The sequence below is a fragment of the Alligator mississippiensis genome, chromosome 1 (genome assembly GCF_030867095.1).
Source record: "Alligator mississippiensis isolate rAllMis1 chromosome 1, rAllMis1, whole genome shotgun sequence".
Lineage (NCBI taxonomy): Eukaryota > Metazoa > Chordata > Crocodylia > Alligatoridae > Alligator > Alligator mississippiensis.
Genome location: NC_081824.1, coordinates 222,380,046 through 222,399,179, shown reverse-complemented (window position 1 = coordinate 222,399,179; position 19,134 = coordinate 222,380,046). Strand labels below are relative to the sequence as shown.

At 42.2% G+C, this 19,134-nt stretch overlaps 1 long non-coding RNA gene across 1 annotated transcript in view; it reads left to right on the top strand.

The window, feature by feature from the left end:
* The first annotated feature begins 3,677 nt into the window (after window positions 1-3,677).
* LOC109286496 (uncharacterized) overlaps window positions 3,678-19,134 on the top strand; it is a 99,116-nt gene continuing 83,659 nt past the window's right edge. The window contains exon 1 of the long non-coding RNA XR_002094564.2: window positions 3,678-3,761. This is a non-coding gene — a long non-coding RNA (uncharacterized LOC109286496). The remainder of the gene's footprint in view (window positions 3,762-19,134) is intronic.

The following is a 19,134-nucleotide window of genomic DNA, read 5'->3' as shown; positions in this document are numbered from 1 at the left end:
AACTGATGTGAGTCAGAGAAAGTGAACACAGATTTTCCTTTCTTCAGAGTTTGTGTCTTCTTTGGACTAACTTTCCTCAGCAGAAGGCCACAGAAGAGTAGTGGAGGTCTCAACCCCTTCCTGACTCAATGCCACAAGTTCACTCCTTTTAATGTATGTGACCATCAGCCTCTGACTTTCTTGTGCCCTGAGGGCATTACATCATTGGAGTACTTCTCCCTGCTGTTGAGGATTCTCATCTCCCAACTCCTGGGCATGTCTGTCTGATCAGATGCCTGTCACCCTTTTGTATGCAGATTTCATACCCACAGCAGGTGTATAAAATTCAAGCCTTCTCTAAAAAACTCTAAAAACCATATTCTTCCCTGGCAAGGGGACTGAATAACCTAACAGGTCTTTTCCACCTTTAATTACCAGAATTATTTTATTCACACAGCTTAAGTCAAAGAGCTCGTGTGAGTCATGCAAAAACCCTTTTCATTCTCAAGATCTGACCTATCAGTCCTAGACTCGGATGTAATTCTGTCATTTTCATAAAGTAAAAAAGAAAAAAATATATACTGGGTAAAATCACATCCTGGCTAGAGATGGGCAAATTTTTTGGCCAACATTTTTCTTTCACCAAAAAATGCAGATTTGGGTCAGTTGAAGCTTTCCAGAAATTTGTGCCAAATTCACTTCATTGTCCCTACTTAAAAACAAAACAATTGATTCTGTAAAAAATGAAACATGCTTCGTTTTAACATAACCTTCAATTTTATTTTTAAAAAGAACCCTTTCCCACAGAGTGTTTCATGTTTTTGATTTTTCAATACTGCAAGCAAACCAAAAATTAATTTTTTTTTTGAACAGCTATAATTTTGACGCAAAAATCAGTGTGCAAACCCTTAGAGTTGTCCACGAGTGCCTGGGCATCTTTCTGCATGCAGACCTTTTGAGAACTCATTGCTGTCTTTGAGTTGTGTCTTCAGTAAAACAGTGCGGTGACTGTCATCTTAACCATTGTACTGGTTCAACTGAACGACCTGTTAATGCAAAACCTATATGGGCCCGTGTAGAATTCCATTGGCAGGACCACAGTGAAGATTCAAGATAGACAGAAAATAGTCTGTGACAAAGCATGTTTATTAACTTCATTTTAGCAGTGCTATAGAGTGAAGCTACACATGACACTTGATGGTACTAAGGGCACTTAAAATGTGAATGTCCACACATTAAAGCTCGTTAACTCATTTTGCCTCTGGGTGTCTCAACGTTATGCCACTTAAGGCAAGGGTTAACTCTGGGCTGTGCTGTCTAGCTTATTTTTTGGTAACTTCACTCTGTACCAGAGATATAATGAGCAATCTGCAGTCCTCCAGCATCCCATGATATGATTGCTCTCAGCTTCCCCTTTCCTCCCCTTCCCACCCTCGTGCTTCCCTCCCCCTCTCCTCCCACCACACCAAGCAGGGATACTGCAGAGATGTCCTAGCTCCTAGCCACACCTCTGCTCATCAGCCCTCTAGTAGCAAGTCCAAGCTGTGCAAACAGTAAATGTTATTAAGCCTTAATGTAGGACCGCTTACAACACAGTTTAACTTTAACACCACTTAGTATTGTCTAAGTGTAATGTGTAACTGCACCCTTACTTGCCCATATAATTGACATTCTCTTAATCCCACATGTAAAAACTTGTATCATATAACAGCTCTAGTCTCTTTAGACACCAATCCTTCAACTACTTGCACAAGGGCACATTGCTCATGTGTTGCAGGATCAGACTTCTGCTAAAGCTGGTCAAAATCTTTTCTCCAAGATGATTTTTGGTGAAAAAAGGCTTTCTGATTAAAATGAAAAAAAATGCATTAAAATTCATTTTGGTTTACATTTTCTGTGTTTTCTTTTTAATGAAAACCTAGGCTTTTTGTGAAAATTCCATCTAGGAATTGATAACTATTTTTATATTTTAGTTTTCAGAAATAAACATCTAGAGATTTTTTAAAAATTCTCATGAAAATTGTCCTTTCCTACTACTGTATATATTTCCCGATTCAGTCCTCAACAAAAAAACCCCAAAACTCCATCAAAAATAGAGTGTTATATACATGGCCTAAATGTTCAGTGGTGAGTAAAGACTACTTAGAATGATTGATCAATAGATACTGATTTTGAATGCTTTCACTTTTGGGTACCCAATCTGAGATGCCTTTGATGATCTTGATTATCAGAGGGCAGGTGCTCAACATTTTCTAACAGTCAGGCCTCTTTAAAGTCTTTTCATTTAGGCACCTAGAAACTGAGGTACCCCAAATCAGAAGTCATATTTGAAAGCTTAGGTCTCATCATTTTCCAGAGCTACTGATATGTCTGCACCTAAAACCTGGTGACATGAAGGTAGGAAGGCAATTTTTCTGAGAAATTACAAATATTTGATCAACTGTTTCAACTGTCTTTCTCACACCATAGGTGCCAACTTTTATTTTTGTTGGGACTGGGGGAGCCAAAGATGATGGCCATGTGTCCCCTGCCCCCAGCCCCCCAGTGTGCGGGGAACAGGGTAGATGTGGGGAAAGGATGGGTATGGGCACAAGCAATGCATAGGGGTGGCAGGAGAGGGCCACTGGGATGAGGAAGCATGCCCCCCCCCAAGATTTTTGCTCCCGCAACAGGATGTGGAGTTGAAGTTGGGCTGGACCAGCTCTGGGCAGGAGCTATCTCTGCAGCCCAGTGGGCAGGATTTGATGTGGAAAGGAATGCTATGCTGCCATGGCTGCCAAGGTAAGGTACCCCTGCCTGGCAGCAGCGGGGGCACAACTCTGCGCTGCTGCTGCTGCTGCCACCACTGCCACACCTCACCTTGCCCATGGTTGCACAATGCTCTCGCCCACACTGGGTCCCACCTGCTGGGCTGTAGAGGTGGCTCCTGCTTGGAGCTGAGCTGGCCCAGCTGCAACCCCGTGCCTCGCGCCCCACTGTGGGCGCAGATATCTTAGAGGGCATATGGCCCCCCCTCCCCCCCCCGCTGCATCACCTTGACCCTCCCTGCCCCTCTCTGCCATGTTGATTGTGCCCCCCCACCGCATCATCTGTGCTCCCTCTGCCATGACCCCATAGACTTACCTGAAGGGAGCTGCTTTCCACCGCTGGTTGGCTGCCACATGCACGTGCGTGTGCACATGTATGTGGTTCCCCCTGCCTCTGATCGCCCTCCCTGCTCCCCCCAGTCCTTGCAGGCTGGGACTCTGCTGGCTTCCCCTTGCAGGCTGGCAGTTTCCCAGTTTTTTTCTCCGTTGAAGGAGAAAATCTGCACTTTTCTGCAGTGAACAGAAAGCCCAGATTGCTGACCTCAGTCATCATTCCTAAGAAATATTACATCATTTCCTCAGGTTTGGGCCCTGAGAGGGGCCAGGGCCCTCAGGCCTCCACATACTCAGGCACCTATGCCTCACACATTGATAATTTTCTCCTTTTTCTTGAATCATGTGCAACATGCCTACAAATGATCTCACAGTAGACTTGCGTTCAGCAGTAAATGACTGAACTTTGCACAGCTGGATGTGGTTAAAGTAGTTAAAATGTAACATAGGTTCAAAAGGGTTCTGTACCATCCACTTAGCTCTCCTAGTATAAATGATTAGTTTGTACATTGTGCTTAAGAATAGGTCTGTTTTTTATCAAGGCCAAGTATAAATAGGACTAGTAGGTGGGAGAGCAAGACGCAGGTCAAGATCCGGGCCAAAGTGAAGGGAAAAATTAATTGAATTAGCACTTGTTTCAAGGTAAAAAAACAGCCCTATCCTTCTTTGATTTTTGAGTTTAGTAATGCCTTATTTGTTTTGAATGAGAGGTGGTATTTCTGATTCTTAGTTGCACGGCCATTTTTGCCTCATTGGTAAACTCTATAGTACCGTCTCTTTGCATCAAGATTGACTTAAGTTGCTCACATCCTTAGGTGAGAACGTACTGATGACTGTGGCACCAGTGTTTGTTCCATGCTACTTGTCTGTCTGTCTGTCTAGTCCAACCATTTGCACTATTTTCAATAGTGTGTCATTATTTACACGGAGAAGAGGCATGCGAGTTCCTGATCTTGATATATCAAATCTAGGCCTTGGTTTTGCCTTCAGGCATTAGCCTGAATATGAGTTGAGCCCAAACCATCAAAAGTCAATAGTGAGCTTGGGTTTTCGGCTGGCTGCCTGGAGACATTTTAAGTGGCCTGATTTTCAGAAAGTACAGAGCACCTGTCTTTAAGAACCAAACTTCTTTAAAGAGTGTTTGAATTCAGCAACCAAAGCAAACTCTCAACTCTGTATGGTCCAATTTCCTCACTGCTTCTGTTTGGAGGTTGGGATATGTAGTCATTTGTAGTAACTTACTACCAGCCATTTCCTATCCTTACCGTCACCATCATTTCTGAATACAAAAAACAACGTGATATCCAGTTAAAAGGTGGCAATTCAAAATTAATAGACGGAAATATTTTTTCACACAATATGGAATTAGTCTGTGGAATTCACTGCAGCAAGATTTCACTGAGGCCAAAAAACTCAACAATGTTAAAAAAGAATGAAGATTCACAAAGATAACAATAACTGGTGTTATAACAGTTAATGCCAACATGCATCTTGGAAACTATATTAACCTCCCTGCCTCATATCTTAAAGAGAATCTAATTATAAGGAAACAACATATTGTTCTGATTTTGTGTTGACCCTGAAACCTTAACACCATAAAAATCACCCTCGAATTATGGTCAGGGTCAATGTAAAATTGGGACCCCATCATCCTGACTTTTGTACTTTTTTTATATTTTTGTGTGTGCAATAAAAATACCAAATCAGATTTTATTTTATGTGAAGTTTTACTCATGTTTTTAGTGCATTTAACCCTTTGGGCCCTTTTCTTGGTTATTTGATTTGAAGGCTATTGTACCAGTTCATGGCCTTAAACTGTTGTTATCAGTGTATATTCTGGGGAAAAGATGTCTTTCCTAAGCCCGATCCATAAAAAGTGAGGTAAGCTCATATGCACGATCAACTTAAAACTAGAACAATACTTTCCGCTGAAGCATCTGGTATTAGCTGTTGTTGGAAGCAATGAATTAGATGGATATTGGATTTATCCAATCTGGGAATTTCTGTATAGAATGAGATGGGAATTCAATTTTTTGCTTCATAAGGAAGTTCATGGTTTTGAATTCTTTTTTTTTTTTTTTTTTTTCATTTTCAATGAAAATGAAACACCTTGAAATTTCCCATGGAAAAAAAAATCCCTCCAAAATTAATTTAGGTTAAAAAAAAAAAAAAAAAGGTTTGTTTTGACAAGATGAAAATATTTTGTTCTGGCTAAAAGATTTTTAAAATTCTGAAAGTAGTTTGATATAGAATAGTTTCATTTTGAAAAGTTGGTTCAGAACAAAAATATCAAAATGCTCCAATACATAAATGCCAAAATGGGATATTTTTGACCTTTGGAAATACTTCAGTTAGGGGTTTTTTTCCCCCCTCCTCCCCAAATGCAATTTCATCAAAATAACTACATTTTTCAAATGTTTCAGGTTTGATAGACAAAGGCATGTTTCTTAAAAAAACGGCTAAAAAATATCTGATTGGCTCTTTCCCTATGTTCCATCTTTGGCCAACTCCCTACTAACTTGCTCCAGATGTAAAAGGTATGGGGATATGGTTGAAAACACAGACTAACTCCCTGTATCTGAATCAAGGTAATAATTCGCTTTCCTCTGACTTGATATACCAGTGTCCTCTGTGAGGGAAAAGCTTTTTCTTGTTATAAAGCCAATTCCATATTTATGAGTATATAGCTAATACTAGAAGTATGCTCCTAGTGGAGCTTGTATTCAGCAAGATGTGGGGACCAATAAAGAAATGTAGCCCTTTGAAATTTAAATCAAGTGGCTACTAACATTCTGGCAAATATATGGAAAAGATAAAACTCAGCAATTTGGAAATAGCAGTTTCTTCTTACACTGGTGCACTCCCTTTTTTTAATAAGTATGCAACAGAGTAAGAAATATGAAGCTTAGCTTTCTGTTGTTTTTAACATACTAAAAGCCAGATTCTGCTCTGCTGTGTCCATAGTAACTCAAATAAGGTCAGTAGTATTGCTTTAGATTTACTTGGGCTTAATTGAGACCAGAATTTAACCTTAAATTTTCAAATGTCACTTTATAAAAGGATGCGATAAGCAGAGAAGATGCATAAGCCAGTGGCTAAGCTGCTAACCTAGGCCTTACACACATCTGGGTTCTTATCTGTACAATATTATGGACTTCCCTCTGTGATACTAGGTAAAGAGAGATCACTTAACTTTCCTCTGCTGTTGCTTCCCTTCTGTAAGTAGAGATAATACACTTCTTTACCTAGGAGGCATATTGTGAGGTGCTCAGGCACTAAGGTAATGGGAGCTTTAGATAGGCTTGCAAGACTCTTGGGATTCTGGTATTTTATTCCATGCCCAAGGCCTATATCTGTGTCTTAAAATAAGCAGTGTCGAGAGCAGAATTACATCCATCTTACCTGATTGGTACACAATGTTCTCACCTTAAGAGCGTGATGAATCCATAGCATAAAATGATACATTTTAAGGTCTCCCACATGTTGCATCTGAGCCACCATTTTGGTTTCCCTTCCCTGCAACAATCACAAAATTAGGCAAAAAGGAGGTTTCCCTTCCCTTCCTGTATCCTATTTCATGGCTAAATTTTGCCCACTCTGAAGAGCAGCTGTCCCCCACAATGGCTCTCTTGTAGCTTGACCTCTCTTTTAAAATAGAAATAGGAAGATCACCTCCTTCTGATACATAGCCAACATGGAAATGAAGTTTATGAATAAAGCCAGTTAAGTTATGAAGAAAAGACAAAACTAAGCATTCATGTGTACTGAATTAACGTAGAGTACAACGTTTTTTTTATCGTATAATTTTCAGTGTTCCCCGATTCCCAAGTAACTGTTTCTCTTTGTTTATCTTGAATAACATAAAATACAATTACTAAAGGTTTCTGAGCCTGAAAGACTTTGGTCGGGTTGAGATCTGGATTGAGATTCCCATACTCTTTGAATGAATATTCCTACCTGTGATCAAAAGGCCTTCTCACCTGCCACTTTGAGCAATGAGCTGGAAAGTAAACATATTCTCGTAACAAACGTTTCTCTTTTGCAAGTGTAACCATTAACCTCTGACCAATATCCTCCTCTCCCAGAAACGTATAACAGCACAGCAATCCTGCCATCCTGAAGAGAAACACATAAATAGAGTCATAAACAGAGGATCCTTAAACCTGAGTAAGGAGTCTAAAAATTCAATAAACAAACCAGGTAAAACTAGAGATAAGGAGATCAAACATCCCTGTGAAAAAAAAGAAATGCACAGGGCACTGAAGGTAAGAAAATCCCTTACCAACAGGCAAAGTACTTCATGCAGAGAAACTCTCTTCCAGTAAACACGATCTTAGCTGAAAGAGAACCCAGCAAACAAACACTGCCTAAGCGTCCTGATTAAGTGGGTTAAGGGAAAGCATAAAATGAAAACAAGGAAAAACTGGAGGACCCTAACTAGTTATTTCTCTTAAATAAACATATCAAATAAAATTCTCTCCCTCCCCCACCTTAGCCCACACATACTTCCTGTTAAAAATAATTACTTTTTCCATGTTTCCTTTTATATTTGACACTGACCAGTCACTTGTCAAAAACATTTCTGTGGTCCTACTGTGCAGTTTAAAATGATCAATCCTTGCTCTTGAGTTCTTGAGCTGATGTTAATCCCTGTAGCTGGACTGAAGTCAGTGCCTATATTGCAACAGAGGAGTTGATTCTGCAAATAAAATGAGAGGAAGACGAGCATCAGGAAAAAGATAAGAATCCTACTGTGGTTCACAGAGGTTCCCCAGCCATATGGCAGGATCTGGATGCACAGGAGCCTGACTCTCATCTTTCAAAAGCTCCCACTGCTCTCTCTCTGTTCAGTTTAATAATCCTGGACTGATATGACAAGATTTTATAAGAGTTGCCAAACTTGACTATCTCTTTAAGGGCACATACAAACACTTCATTTCAACCGGTGGAATCACCGCTCCACTAGTTGAAATGCTCTGTGTGTAAGTGTTCCCTTCACCTCAACTGGCTGATGTGGATGAAATCTTTACCACATCAGTCATGGTCAAAGAGTTACTCAATTCGGGTGCAAGCATTTGAATGAATGTTTGCATAGCACCCCAATTGATTAGACCTGCTGCAGTGACCTCCAGTATCCCAGCATGTCCTGCTATTGCTTTGGACCCAGGCGTGACTTGGGTTGCAGTCTCCTGCTGCAGCCTGAGTCACAGTAGACACCTTCCCCTGACATCTGAACAGCTGGGAAAGCCTTGCCCCTCTACTACCCTGGGGCTGTGAAGCTGTTCGATTTCTACCCGCAGCCAGAGCTGCACCGTAGCCAGAGCCCCCCTGCCACCTGTAGACACATCTCCCCAGTGAGATCAGACACCAGACACAGAAGACTTGCTCTGGGTCTTGCTGTTTGGTTGCTTGACAGCTGGGAGGGAGGGACAGGGTGTTTTGGGGTGGCGGCGTGGTCCCCTCGGGCACCAGTCAGTGAGCCCTGACCTATGCCCTGGGTTGCTGTCATTTGCTTTCAGGCAGAGGGGGGATCCTGCCAAAGCACGCTGGGATGTGTGCAGCTGGTTGCCTTCAGTGTTGCAGGCTGTCTGCAGAGCATGAAGGCAGCCTGTTACCTGGTTGAAACTTGTACAAGCATGCGAGTCTCACATGGCTTAAACTAAACTGCCAAGCTTCAACTGGCTGATCTGAATGCTTGTACATGCCCTAAGGTAAATGCCTCAGCCAGATTGGACCTTTATACTGTATTTGGAGTTTTATTCATTGTTTTTCACATCATCAGTGACCATTCCTGACCCATGGGCAGATTGCTACATAGCATAATGATGTCCCTATTTTCTCTCTCTCTCCTGTCTGTCAAGCTTTTACTCCCTGGTTTTTGAGGACCAGTCTTGTGATTCATTGTGACTGGGGGAAGTGCCTTTTTTACAAACCCATGCATCTGAAGCTTTCTTCCTGCCTCATTCTCTTTTCTATCACATTGGCTCCAAAATGGTTTCTTCTTGGGTCTGGGCTATACATTCTACTGCCATGGTTTAATGAAAGACTGCTTGCCTTCCAGCAGTTGATGACCTTAATTAGACTATTAACAAACATAGTGATATGGTTGGAAGTGAGATGCAATATAGACACGCTGATTAGCTATGATATACATATGTCAACTTCAGCTTCCAGGCAAACACGGAAGCAGTTGCTGGTGCTACATTCCTTCAGTACATGTAGCAGATGATTCATTGTGTACTAGCAAAGATGGGGAGGGGAGAGGAGCTAGTGTCCATGGGGTCATTTGGAGGGAACAGCCACGTTACTTGGCTGAGTTTAGTGTTTGTGACTGTGTCCAGGCAACACTGTGTACAGAATATGCTGGGGTGGAGAAGTTTTGAGGACCTCTGGTCCCCCACACATGCTCCACAGCAACTAAGCAGAGTCTGGGGCTAAATATATCCATTGACACCAATCCCATGTGAGGGGTGGACTAACCTTACAAGTTTTGAGGTTTTCTGCATGACTCAAACTGTTTATCAGGACTGTAAAACCAGTTTGAGTTCACAGACCTTATTTTTCCTATAACTTAAACCCATGATTGTTGGGGTTTTTTCTTCCAAGGGTGATTCAGTTAGAAAACAAAAACATGGATTTCTAGACTTTACTAGGGTTAGAAAAGCACCCACAAAATGTAAGCTGGAAATGAACTGTAAACACATGCATGTAGTCATTCTGCCACATAAATGATGTTCATGTATGCATCTGCATGTGTGCCTACCGGCCCATCATTTATTTTTCATTAAAATTGTTTGTCTTTGCTTTCGCGTTTCTTTCCTTTTGTGCTCTTGCTTTCATTTAGCTCTTCCCACTCCAGTCTGTTCTGATTGATTTATCTTGGCCTCTTGGACTCAGGATACAAACCCAATTATTTGAGGTGAACTTTTGAACTGAGACTGGGTTACAAAATTAGGTAAAAAGGTTTCTTCTCCCTACCCAAAAGTGACCCCTGCGTTATCCCACAGTTAACTTTTCTCCACTCTGAAGACCAGCAGTCCACCACAGCAACTCTCCTGTTGCCTAACCTCTTTTTTTAATCAGTGACAAGACTCTGCCCCTTGGCCTTTAGCTATTTGTTTTCCTTAATAGTTTTTTTATGAGGGATCTTATCAAACCTGTTTGAAAATCCAAGTAAATTATGCTCTCTAGGTCATCTTTATTTACTATCTTATTAACTTTTTCAAAGAGCTCTAATACAGTAGGTGCATGATGTTTCCTTACAGAAGCTGCTCTGACCCTGTCAGTTTAGACATTGTAGTGTTCTGCCCTTGTGAGGCTTCTGGCTAGTTTTTTCATAAGAAGGGATGTCATTTCTGAGCTCCTGTTTAGCTCTATTTTTAAAGGTAGGTCTTATATTAGAGTTGTCTTATGTTAGTCTTCAGCATCGGTTACTCTTTTAAGACCATTTTGTATATTCTCTCTTTTCTCTGTGTTGTACACCTGCAGAGGAATTTCTTCCCCTACTGATGCCCTTGAGATTCTTAAGCACTATTTCTTACGTATTTTTTCAGTTTCTGCTGAAGTGTCTTTTTGATTTCCCATAAACTCTGCTTGTGCGATTGGAGATTTCTTTTCATTTGCTAGTATAAGAAGATGCCAAAACAAAAAAAATGTTAAGAAAAAAGAATGTACCTACTCTGCTTCTTAACCGTCATCGTTAACTTCCCAATCCACGTCTTCTATGGGTGGTCTACAACATCTACCTGAACAGATAATATATTCCCGCATTGTTTCTAATGTTAATGTTATGTGTTATCTATCTTGATATCTCTGGATATATGTTCTTAATATAATTTGGCTACCTTTGTCTTTCTGGTTTCCAGTAATCTCAGCAATGTTTGCACTGCATGCAGTTTGTTTTTCAGGCAGGATTGTTATTTTACCAATTGGATGCAAATACATTTGTGTTCTTTATTGCCCAACCAAGTTCAGTATGTTTTTACTTTTTTTAATGCTCCAGAGCATGTAACTTGCTCTGCCATCCAGTTTTTAGGGCACCCAGTTCAGTTTTTGCATCTGTGAAAACAGGACTGATCACATTGGCCCATCTTTATAAAACACGGAGTTGCGTGGTTGAAAAATGTTGTCTGAGGATGAACTGTCAGGCTGGTTAATATATTTATTATTCATTTATTTATTATCATCACGGTTAAGGGTGACCTCAGCTTATACTGTGAAGACCTTGCTGTTGAGGACATGCCTGAAACATGACACTAGCTCATTGTTTGCAATGGTTGGAAAACGACTGCAGTTTTATTGAATTATAACCCAAATAAACTTATCTGAACTCAAGGGGTGGAAGTTCTGGCAGCCGTAAGGGGGAAGGCTTGGCTGTCCTTTATATTTTACAGTAATAAAATGGTTTGTGGAGAGACAGCTGGTAACCCGGTGTCATAAAAGTATGGGTACTGATCTTACTGGTTGTCTGAGTGGCTTGGTATGTACTGCATACCAACCAGCGCCAATTAACTATGCAGTTGTTTCCTTTCAGGTATTTACCATAGACTCCATCAGTAGAGGTGATGGCTTGGTTTACATCTATTCCATTGAAAAGAACATATCCCCTATTTCCCCTCTCTCTATGGTGTAGTAATCTCTGGAAATTTAGATCATTCCCTTCAGTTGCTACCTACCCAACAAGCTAGCTGGTTTCCCAAGGTTTCAAAACTATTAGTATGGTAGGCATTCCCCTTCAGACTTCTTCTCCAAGTTATGGTGAGCCAAATATGTTGGTACTGTGTCCAGATCAGTGTGGGCTTGATCCCCACTTGGACTTCTGCATGTATACATGTGGGTAATCCATTTACCTTCCAACTAGCCCCTCAGAGAGACCTGGAGAGGTTACAGATAACAGATGTCCCAGCCAAGCCTGAGAAGTCACCTTAGACTCCATGCATAGAAGATACACTCATGCCTTGGGGGTCTGTCCTCTCTACTTTGTGATCCCTGGCTTTCCAGCTGTGCTCAGCAGAACAGTTTCAGCATGGTGGGCAGGAGAAACAGGTTCTCGATGTCATTCCAGTCAAGCCTCATCTATGCTAATAGCCCAAGACTGATGGAAAAAATAAAAACCCAAACCATAGAGTATGAATTAGTCCCTAGGACTAGATGAGACTAATTACTTCTGAATGCAATGTCAAGCAGCACTGGATTTTAAGATCCTGTTTGTGGGCTGATAGCTGTCATGGGGCATCCTGCTAAACAAAGGACTTTCTAGTAGTGACATCAGATCCATGAATCCTTGTTATTGGAGGACCTTCTGTCCTGGAAGAGAGTCCAGATACTTGAATGAGGCAGGGTCAACGGTGTGTCTGGTGGAGTCCATTGTGTCTAATGGAAAGTTTCCTAGACTTTAATAGCTTTTGGGAAGGGCGATAGGTGAGACCACGCCCCCAAACCAATTAATCTTAAGTGTCCTAATTCTTGACATCTGGTCAGATAAAATATATAGGTTGCACTCTATTTTTGTAAAACAGTATATCTTTCTTATTTCCTCTGCGCACTGCTTTAAGTTTAGACTATTTCTTCCAGAAGCCTGACATACAATGCACTGATAAGTGTACATGAAATGAAACAAAATAAACATATTAAAAGAAAGTACTACTGTTTTATTATTCTTAATTGCGTCAATTTTGTCTCCAGCTGGTGCCCATCCTCTAACTTCCTTGATTTAATCAGATAGAGGTGCACTGTTTAAAAGAATCTTGAATCTGTTGCAAATAAGAAACAGACTTCTGAAAGTGTTTGTCATTTTTTCCCACTAGCTGACATCTGATAAAAGCAAAATCCAAGAGTAAATGTAAACTAAATAATTCATGTTCTATATTTACACCTTTATGAAGACAACTGTTATGTCTTCATTATGCCATATGCATAGTGTGTGGGTGCATCCATACATCCTTGAATGTATTTGATATCTTGGTGTTTTGTATTTGGAATAAGAGTTGGAAAATCACAAAAATTTAGGCTAAGTACAGACATTACACCTATCACGCTTTAAACATGCAGAAATGGCTCTAAAACCATAACTGAGCAGACTTTTATGGCCCTTAGAGTCCTTTAAAAATGGTGGATCACACGCTAGGTTAACTCTCTGTGGATGTGGTATTAGACTAAAGTGCTTTTTGTTAGATTGCTTTTTTAAACATATGTGCCACATCCATTGCGAGTTAAGCTAGGTCACATTCTGCTAGCATCCCAAGTGGAATAGTGCAGGGTTGTGCTCTAGCCTCAGGCAGAGCTCATTTGCTCTGCCAGAGCACTGGGCCGGCCCTTCCCCCTTGGCTGTCACTGACCCAACTCAGTGGCAGGCTCTGATCCCAGCCCTGCCTCCTTCCTCCAGCGGGCTGTGAGTTGCAGCATGGTTGGGGGAGAGGACTGGGGTGTCTCTGTTCCTACAGCCCCTCTGGCTCTGCGATGCACAGCTGCCTGGCTGGGGGAAAGAGGTGCAGGGGAAAAGAGGTCTGGGCTCTTTCTCCATGCAGCAGCCCCAGCCCTGTGACATGCCACTGCTTGGCTGCAGGTGATTCAGGGGAAGTGGTCCAGTGTCTCTCCTCTGCAGCTGTTGCTGACAGTCGCCAGCTGAGGAAGGGGAGACAGGACTGGGGATAGGGACCACTCTGGCAGCCTCCTGGGAGGCATATGGTAGCACTCCAAACAGCCAGTACAGGCAGGCTCCAAGTCCCTGCAATGAACAGTGAATGTCTGTTCTGTTTGCTCACGGTCTAACTTTTAGCTCCTTAAGTAAAGTGCAATAGAGTGCTTCTGCCATGGGCTTTTGAATGTCTGTACTTAGCCATAGAGAACTGGCAGAAGATAGTTCTCTCTGCGTATCTTTTTGGGCCTGTATGCTTCTATCACATATCTACTACTATAATAGTGAATATATGACTTTGTTAAATAGATCCTTAGGGCTGGTAGATATTTTTCAAGTTTTCTCTACATTTAAAACACAAAGAAACAAACAAAAAAAAAACCCCAAACCAAAACAATCAGTATGAGAAATGTTATTGAAATTGGTTTCAAAATATATTTATCTTTACCAAAAATATCATTCAAAAAGAAAATGAGGCTTTGGTATTCAAAAAATTCAGAGTGAAATTTGAATACGAGCTTTTGTAAAAAAGGTTGCAACAAAGAAAAAGAATACAAGGGGGTCAGGAGTAAAGGGACTTGATAGTGGAGGTCTGCTACAGATCACCACAACAGGAGCATGAGCCAGACCTGGACTTCTCAGGGCAGCTCTCAGAGGTCAAGGGACATAGTTGTCATGGGTGACCTAAGCTACCCTGACATCTGCTGGGAGGAGCAGTCAGCCAAATCTAACTATTCATGTAGGTTCTTAAACTGCATATAGGACCTGCACCTAATGCAGGAAGTATATGGTCCCATTAGGGGAAATGCCTTACTGGACTTGGTGTTGACTACAGGGGATGACATGGTGGGGGGTCTGCGGATGCAGGGTAACCTAGGGGACCGTGACCATCAACTGACTGAATTTACAATCTGGTGAAGGGTGGGAAAGATAACCGGTAGAGCAGAAGTGCTAGACTTCAGAAAGGCTAGCTTCAAAGTGCTTAGGAGATTAGTTAGGGAGGCACTGAAGGACAAGAGCATTGGTGAGATGGGAGTCCAGGAAGGGTGGTCATTCCTAAAGGGAGCAATCCTTCAGGTGCAGAAGGAGACAATCGCATTGCACAAGAAAGGGGGCAAAGGGGCCAAGAAACCCTCTTGGCTGAACAGGGAAATCCAGGAAAGCCTAGGGGCAAAAAAGAGGCATATAGGCTGTGGAAGCAGGGGGTAGCTTCCAGGGAGGAGTATACCTACTCGGCCTGTACTTGCAGGGAGGCAGTTAGAAAGGCCAAAGCAGCAATGGAACTTAGGCTGGCAACAAAAATTAAAGACAACAAAAGGTCCTTCTTCAGGTATATAGGGAGTAAAAAGAAGGCATAGGGTAACATAGGACCCCTACAGGACAAACTAGGACAGATGGGGGGACAAGGCTGAGCTCTTCAATGAGTTTTTTGCTTCTATATTCCTGAACATGGATCAATTCAAATCTCCCAGTTGGGTCATAGACAGACAGAGGAGGGACACCAGCCCACCAACTGTTAGTGCCAACTTAGTGAAGAGACGCATAGAAGTACTGGATGTGTTCAAGTCAGCAGGGCCAGGTGATCTACATCCAAGGGTGCTGAAGGAATTGGCCAGTGTCATAGCAGAGCCACTGGGATGGCTGTTTGAGCACTCATGGTGCTCAGGTCAGGACCCAGAGGACTGGAAAAGGGTCAATGGTGGTCCCTATTTTCAAGAAGGGGAGGAAGGACAATCTGGGTAACTATAGACCGGTTAGTCTCACCTCTATCCTTGGTAAACCTTTGAAAAAATTATTAAGGATCACAGTTGTGGGAGTCCAGCAGGAGAAATAATGCTGAAGGGCAACCAGCACAGATTCATAGCAGGTACATCCTGCCTGACTAACCTCGTTTATTTTTATGACCAGGTCACAAAATGCTTAGATGAAGGAGTCAAGGTAGATGTCATTTACTTGGATTTTAAGAAGGCCTTTGATACAGTTTCTCATCTTATTCTCATAAATAAGCTGAGTGGCTGTGATGTAGATGACTACATGGTCAGGTGGGTGGCAAATTGGCTTAGGGGTTGCACTCAGAGAATGGTAGTGGACAGGTTGGTATTGACCTGAAAGGACGTGGGCAGTGGAGTCCCACAAGGCTCGGTCTGTGGACCTGTGCTGTTCAATGTCTTCATCAGTAACTTGGGCGAGGGCATGAGGAGCACTCTGTCCAAATTTGTGGATGATACTAAATTATGGGGTAAAGTTAACACTCTGGAGGGTAAGGAATGGATCCAGGCAGATCTGGATAGGTTGGAAAAGTGGGCAGAATAGAATAGGATGCAGTTCAGCAAAGACAAGTGCAGAGTGCTGCACCTAGGAAAAAGGAATCACCAACACCCTTACAGGCTGGGAGAGGACATTCTCAGCAGTACAGCAGCGGAAAGAAATCTGGGAGTCATTACTGACACCAAGATGAACATGAGTTGTCAATGTGACAAAATGATCAGTAAAGTTAACCGTACTTTATCATGCATTAGCAGGTGCATGAGGAACGGGTCCAGGGAGGTGATACTTCCCTTTTATGCAGCATTGGTCAGGCTGCAGTTGGAGTAATGCATCCAGTTTTGGGTGCCATACTTCAAGAGGGATGTGGACAACCTTAAGAGGGTCCAGAGGAGGACCACTCATTTGGTTATTGGCAAGGCCCTATGGGGAGAGACTGAGGGACCTGGATCTCTTCAGCCTCCGCAAGAGAAGGCTGAGAGGGGATCTTGTCGCTGTTTATGAATTCATTAGGGGGCAGGGGTGCAGCAAGGAATAGGAGATGCTTTGTTTACCAAGGTGCCCCTTGGGGTAACTAGGAACAATAGCCACAAAGTGACAGAGAGCAGAATTAGGTTAGACATCAGGAAGAATTTGTTTACGGTGAGGGTTGCCAGAATCTGAAATGGACTCCCAAGGGAGGGGGTGCTCTTCCCTACACTGGGGATCTTTAAAAGGAGACTAGACAAGCACCTGACTGTGGTCATCTGACCTCAGCGCTCTTTCTTGCCCAGGGCAGGGGGTCGGACTTGATGATCTACTGAGGTCCCTTCTGACCCTAACATCTATGAATCCATTTCAAACTCTGCTAAATCAATAACTTAGAAATTATGACATTTTCCATTAACTTGTTTTCCTAATTTTTTATTAAATCTAGTGAACAGGCAGAGCTGTAATAAACATGTAGTAGACTGTAGAAATAAATGGTCCTCTTTTAGCAAGTTGTAGGTTTTATCTCTGTGTTGGCTGGACTCTAAGGGAATCCTGGGGTGGATTTGCCATCAAATCTATTTCCCTTTAAATGAAGTTATTTCATTTTGTTTTTCCTTTTCTATAGAGATTTCAGTTATCTGCCCCCTTATCCAGTGATCTAAAGGTAACCAGAGGCATAACATGATACCTCAGTGTCTTGGGTGCAGCAGATATGGGCAAGTCAATGGTGCTGGCTGCACTATTGGAAACATGGTGGCAACCAGTTCAGCAGTGAACCCTCTTCTATTTTTTTGTCCCCCTCCATCCCCTGCCAAACTTTTGTCCCCCTGCACTCCACTTGAGGCTAGTGCCCTGGTTGTTTCCCCCTGCCCCCACTGGTAATCATCATTGCATTTAAACATATATAGTATGATATAATACTTGGTCTGCAGGCTCCTGTTGTGATAAAATAAGCTAAATTGTCATCATTTTAAACCCAAATGAAACATGATTCACGTTTATAAAGGTATTACTCACTTATACCCACTAGGAACATGCAGACATAACATAGAAGAATAGTTTGTAATGGTATAGTTTGATATAATTAAAATTGTTACATCTACATGGAGAAGATGTAGAGAACACCTCCTGGACACAATGCATTATGTTTACAATGTTGCAATCACCTTTACACTCTGTGTGTGTGTGTGTGTAAGAAAGTGGACACATGATCTGAATCTGTATGTTGGAATAAACTACTAGAATGTGGTGTAAAGTTACCTTAGGGGAAGAAATAGTAAAATACACAGATATGTGTCATGTCTTTACTGTTATCTTTGGGTAGCTATTTGCCCAATGCAAACATGTTCCCCACAACCTATTGCCAAGAGGCTGTAATAGTTTCTACTTCAGCAGCTCTCTGGGACACCTGGCTGTCTGTCCTCTCTGGATAGGTGTACAAAAATGGTATAATTACACCTGTGTTAATGTGGTGTTTGTCCAGGCCTTTAATTGGAAATACACAGACCACTGATTTAAATTAACATGGCTTGAGGATAAGATTCATGAGAAAAACCTTTTGTGAAGTACAGGGCTACAGTCAGTAAACATACAGAGGTGTGAAAATATATTGTAAAGGGCTACTGTTTTCAAACCTCAGAAATGATTCAGCTATGGTTCTAAGGAATGGGCAGAAACCTAGCTTTCTCCCCTAATAATAACTGGTTAGAGAATAGCTTTTCACCTAAACCACATGCTGCAGCTAGTAAAGCGAGCAAAACACTGGCTTGCATCTATCCATGGATGTTTCTCAAGCAAATCCCAGGACATCATTCTCCCGTTCTCAAAAAGGACATGGAGAAGCTTGAGAGAGTCCAGAGGAGAGAGATATGTATGATCAGAGGTCAGGAAAACAGACCTTATGATGAGAGACTGAGAGCTATGGGACTCTTCAGCCTGGAAAAGCGCAGGCTCAGGGTGATCAGGTGACCGCCTGTAAGTTTATCAGGGGTGTTCACCAGGATCTGGGGCAACATCTGTTCACCAGAGCACCCCAAGGAATGACAAGATTGAACAGTCACAAACTCCTCCATGACAGTTTCAGGCTGGACATAAGGAAGAACTTCTTCACTGTCCGAGCCCCCAAGGTCTGGAATAGACTGCCGCCAGAGGTAGTTCAAGCACCTACTTCGAATGCCTTCAAGAGACATTTGGATGCTTATGTTGCTGGGATCCTATGACCCCAGCTGACTTCCTGCCCCTGGGGCAGGGGCCTGGACTCAAAGATCTTCTGAGGTCCCTTCCAGCCCTAATGTCTATGAAATCTATGAAATCTAGTAAATTATCCGACTGATAGTGACTTTAGTTAAAAACATACCCTAGTGCTTAAATAAACCACAAATTCTTGCTGCACGAGATAACCACAAATGAATGTGTAAGTCTGTCAGCACAGCAAACACTTTTTTCTTTTTCTTGCCCCATCCCCTGCACCACTCATCTGTTCATATTCCTATCAGCCTCATTAGTGAAATGATAGAAGCTTCAACCACAGACCTACTCAAACCAGGCAGCAGGATGACTTGTATAGCATCAGGGCTCATGGTTAAGGCCAAAAGCATTTGGCTAGTCCTTGTCACAGCTCCATTACTGGTTTATTGATTTGCA